Below are 5,799 nucleotides of genomic sequence, written 5' to 3'. Positions count from 1 at the left end.
GGGAGGGATTGCATTGGGGAGTTATACATGATATAAATGATGAATTGATGGGTGCTGACGAGTTGATGGGTGCAGCACACCAACATGGCATAAGTATACATATGTAACAAACCTGCACGTTATGCACATGTACCCTAGAACTTAAAGTATAATAATAAAAAAAAAAGAAAATATGACATATATAGAGTCTGAATTAAGGATTCATGTGCACATAATTTATGAAGAACATCATCTCAGGAGGAACCAGTTAAGGAGGATGCAAGAAAGAAAAAAGAGAAAAGCCAACCAAAAATACAATTTTGGATGAAGCCCAGATTTAGCCTGATTTCAAAGGGAGTTGTGAAAAGGAAAACACACCTTAGAGTCTATTCCACCCCAGGGCAAAGAGGCGGGCTTCTTAAAAAAACTCTTATAGCAGTCAGTCACTGGCTACAGATTGTTGGTATGTGTGTGTGTATGTGCACGTGTGTGTCTGTGTGTGTGTGTGTTTGGGGCATGGAGAGCTTCATCCAAAAGTCCAGTGTTCTGACTTTTTAGATATGTGAGGCTCTGCAGTGGCCAACAACAAGCCTCTAAATTTGGCAAGCGCCAGCCTTTAGCAGCAAAGCAGAAGCTGGATGACAGGTGCAGAAACAAATAAACAAACAAAAATGTGAAAGACATCTGAAGGGATCTGGGTAGAGCAGTAAGACTGGAATTAGTTTTTCTACTGAAACTAAGTATCAGAAAAGATTCTCAGAACTGAATTTATCATTATAGTGGTTAAAACAAAATATGTCTACAATTTGTTATTCCTTCTCTCAGGATGTGGAACCAAATTCCTCTCTTCTGAGTACAGGCTGGAAGAAGTAACTCTATTCTAACAAATACAATAAGGCTGAAGTTATGGTTTGTAACTTGAGGGCTAAGTCATAAAAGGCAAGAATGGAGAAAAGGTTTTCTCTCTTCTCCCCTCTCTTTCTAGGGTGGTTTTCTTTGGGGAAGCTAGCGATTATGTCATGGTCAGGGGACACTCACGTGCTAAGAACCTGGGATCAACAGCAAAGAACTGAGGACTCCTGCCAACAACATGTGAATGAGCTTAGAAGTGAATCCCCCAGCCCCAGTCAAGCCTTCAGATGAAGCAGCCACAGCCTATGTTCTGAATGAAACCTTAAGAGAGACTCTGAGCCAGAGCCAGAGCTATATAGCTAAGCCAGTCCTAGATTCGTAACCCCCAGAAGCTTTCTGAAATAACAATATTTGTTGTTTTAAGCTGCTAATTTGGGTAGTAATTTATTATACAGGAATAGATAATGAATACAATCACCCAGTGTTTTGGAGGCCTGGCTTTCTTTTAGGTGGCAAATCACTCACTAGGTCATTTATCTTCAAATAGAATGCAGGGCAGCTTCAAAAATAGGCTGAATCCTCCTATGCAAATAACTCTTGTTCTCCCAGTAGTTGACTATCAAGTACCAATTTCTCCACTACTCAAAAAATCTGGAGTGGATAACATTATGTATTAAGCAGTTTCAGGGAGGGGATAGAAAGTACAAGGTGACAGAGTTGCCTCATAAGCATTTAAAAATGAGAAAGAAAAAGTAAGTATTACAGATTTATAAGTATTAGCCTATATAGTGAAAAGAATTGGACTAGGAGTTAAAATGTCTGTGGTAGGTAAAATGCAGCTTTGCCACTCAATAATGGTAATTCCTTTCTTCTTTTTCTTCGATGACCTCCTCTATAAACCAACAGTAAGAAAATGAGCTTATTAGGTAGTTGTGAGGATTAGATGGGTCAGTGATTCTCACGGGAGGCTCAGGGCATTCAGCCAATGTATAGTGGCAGTTTTTGGTGTAAACATGATTAAGGGAGCACTGCTGACATTTAGTGGGAAGGACTGTGGAGGAGAGATGTTCAGCAGTGTGCATGGCAGGACAGTACTGCATGATGCACAAGTGCCTGGATTTCCAGTGTCCTGCCACTCATTCATGGAGCGGGGAAGTCCAGCTTGAAATCATCTGACCTTAGAATATTATACATTCTACATACAATTCCAAATGTTTTTTTTTTTTTCAAGAAAAGCACTATTTTATGAAATACTGAATTTTTCAGAAAAGCAACTACCATGAAACATAAAAATACATTCCTTTAAAAAATGAACTTTACCAAGAGTTGTTGAGCATTTTGAAAATCATGCCTGGTACGCCACTCTAGGTATGGGCACAGATGATAAAGCAAACCTTACCAGTCTACATTCATAGCTGGCAGTCAGTGATTGTAACCATAGCTGCAGACATTGGAATACTTTAGTGTATTTTAGACTGGACTTACATGTTGTCACATATGTTAATTTTTTATTCATTTATTTCCTTTTATTTATGCTTTATGTAGGTTATTACATTGATCTTTAAAAAATATACTATTGTATTTAGGTTTTAGGTTATATTATCTCTGTGCTTTATGTCAGCAACAAAAAGAGATTGTAATGAATTATTTCCACTAGAAAAGAGACACTGGACCTGATATATTGAGAAACACTAATTCTGAAAAAAAGATAATTGAAAAACAAGGGAGGTCTATGCAAACATGCTGTTTATAAGTCACTCATCTTCAATTCCTAAATCCAAGCAAATCTGAAACTCAAAAGCCTTTCTAAATTCACTTGGCCATAAAACCTGACGTAAATTTAGCTTAGAAAAATATACAACTTGAACTAATGAGGCTATTTATAGTATTTATTGATTGCTTTGATTATTTATTTAAGTGCTTATTTGTGCATTTTGCTTCAAAAGTATTGAACTGCTTGAATCTGGAGTGCCGCCCCAGATTCAAGCCATATCCAGAATATGTCCCACTTTCTTGTCTTCTTAAGGTTTAAAATATTATAAATTCCAAAACATAATGGGCTCCCTGTATTTCAGAAAAGAAATTACAGATTCGTGCCACTATAAGCAGGTGTAAATATTGCTATTGGAGCCTCAAACTCCAGGTATAGGTTTACTAAGAAGAGGTGATCCTAAACTTAATGCTAAATTTATAATTTTAGCGGAGAATATTTAGAGTACTTATTATCTTGAACATAGCTACTCAATAATTGACTATAATGAGACACATTCAAAAGATGTAACAATGGCTATAACTAAATTGTTGACTGTATCAATAACATAAATTATGAAGGTACCTTTTCCATAATTTAATAAGTAAACCTCAAAGCATGATTTATGTTATTTTTCAGTATTTACCAATTTTCTGCTATGTTTCATGGCCTGGGGACTGTAGTCTCAGCTACTCAGGAGAATGAGGTGTGAGGACTACTAGAGGCCAGGAATTCGGGGCTGCAATAACCTGTGATCAAGCAACACCCCATTCCTAGGGAGAGAAAAAAAAATCCCCGAAATACAGAACAACAACAGAAACAACACGTTCACATGATTCTCATTTAGAACAATGTAAATTGCTTCTTTTCAATTTGAATCATTTCTTATTTTTGAAAAAAAAAAAAACCTTTTGACATTTTCTTTTATGTATCCTAGTTAAAGAAATGACCTGCTCCAGAGAACTTCTATGTTGAATACTAAGGTGTAATGTTAATAGCAGTGAATTTTAAAATGGTTTTTGAGCATGTAATGTAGAAAGCCAACCATTGCATGCCTGGTAATATTGCAAATCCCTTGTTTTCTAGCCTCTCACATTTCCCCATCCTTCTCCCTTAGACCAAAGCCAGATCTGCTCTACCCATTTAGTAGTCTTGAAACAATTCCCAAGAGTTCTCAAGGGCTCACCTACCCTCTCCTTTTTTCTTCCTTCCCAAGAAATATGCTAATGTCCACACCTCATGGACTGTCAGGCCTCATTTCTCCCTTCAATTATCTCTGTGGCAGGACCAAAGAGTCCTATGATTATTTGAAGTGCAATTGATTATACACCAGGATGAGGAAAAGGCCTCTAAAATATACTAAAATGAAGACTTCATTATTGTGACCTTATACTGTCTTATAATCCATAAAGAGCTGCATGTATGGGTAGATAGCCTGCATGGTTGCTCACAATTTGTGGTCGTGTCTAAGAAAGCAGGAAAGACATAGGTATTATATGCACCAGGAGCCAAGAACTCAATGAGAATACTCTGCAGTTCATAAGGAACAGAGCAAGAAATTAAGCAATCAGTCACAAGAACCTATTACTTTAAGGACAATGCACTAAAGAAATACAAAATTAGGTATTAGGATAGACAGCAGTTTGAATTCAATTAATAATGAACATTTTATAGCTAATGTTTACAGTACACGTACAGGGTTCCAGGCACTGAGCTAAATGAATTCCTCATGAATTTTCTTGCATAATCTTTAAAAACCTGATCAGGTTGGTATTTTATCATGCCTTTTCTTTTAGTTGAGGACTCTGAGACATACAATGTAGTTGAGTGACTTTCCCAAGGTAACATGGCTAATGATTGATATGGCTGGAATTTCAGCCACATTCTCTCTGACCCTGGAGCCCTAATGATGAACTTTATGCTTTATTATCTTTCATGATGCCTCCAAATACTATCACAGGAAATACCTTCTTGGGGTGCTGAAATTACTATAAGAAACATATTATCAGTCCTACTACAATGAGATAGTGGTAAAGTATAGACAGATGCTAAACGTCAAATCATTCACCATCAGACAGAAGTGAGCATGACAGTGAGCTCAATTCAATCATGAAAGTACATTAAGAAGGTAGCTTAATGTATGAAACGCAGATTTCAGATAGTTGAAAACTATTTAGCAGAGGCTCTTTCTGGTTTTCAAACATTTGTCAAGGGAAATGAAGCAATCACCTCTCATTTAGGTAAAAAGGGAAAAGGAAATTCTCTTAGAAATACAATATTAATGATTTAGCTCCATATGGTAATGTACAATGATGAACTGCTGTATATGGAAAGAATATTATTTGTTTCTAATTAGAAAGGGTCCCTTTTCATCCTGTAGCACTGAGAGAAAACAAGAAAACTAAATGGTTCCAAAATGTTTAAAGTAGCTTTTAAAGTATTAGAATGTGCCTGTAGGATGTAAGGTATGGTATAAATATCTCACAGGAAAGAATATTAGCTAGAATAGGAGAAAGAAATATGAAAAAATGTCAAATAGATAAATCTTGGATGCAAAGAATATCTTAAATGCTTGATCTGTGTGTTCGATTCAAGGCAAGATTGAATCACATAAGATAAAACAGATTCTAGGGAGGTATATGAAGTAAACATTAAATGTGAATGTTTCAGAGCATTAATTTATTTACTCTGGACATTTACATTTTTAGCCCTCATAATATTCTTGATTTATATTAGTATTTTCATTCATTTACTCAGCTACTTATTCAACCAGTCAACAGCAACTCCTCCTAGAGTATTCATTAAGCATCAGGCGCAGTTCCAAAACACAGTTGACCTTTGATCAGGACAGGGTTTAGGATCACTGATTCCCCCCAACACAGAATTTTTACTGATTTCAAAATAAATTGTGCCTGATAAAAATATTAAAAGTCTGTTTAGGCAGATATCCTTCTTCCTCAATGGATTTCTTAATGGGAACTCACCTGCTGCCTCTTGGTTGGTAAAAGCTGCTTCTCATGTTATCTTTACATTTCTAAAGCCAAACCTCTGTTAAAAATTATCAAACCATCCTTTGCTGGCATTAAATTCTCCAGCTTTAGATCTTTCCCTTCCTTTTTCTTTAAGTTGGCATATAATAACTTCACTTTTTCTGGAATCATATCAGAGTCTACAGGTATGACTCTCTTATTGCAATCCTCCACCCACATAAAAGCTGC

This window comes from Rhinopithecus bieti, unplaced genomic scaffold, assembly GCF_001698545.2.
Source record: "Rhinopithecus bieti isolate Rb0 unplaced genomic scaffold, ASM169854v2 scaffold_3878, whole genome shotgun sequence".
Classification (NCBI taxonomy): domain Eukaryota; kingdom Metazoa; phylum Chordata; class Mammalia; order Primates; family Cercopithecidae; genus Rhinopithecus; species Rhinopithecus bieti.
The sequence above is the reverse complement of the archived record's forward strand: the minus strand, read 5'-3'. Positions refer to the sequence as shown.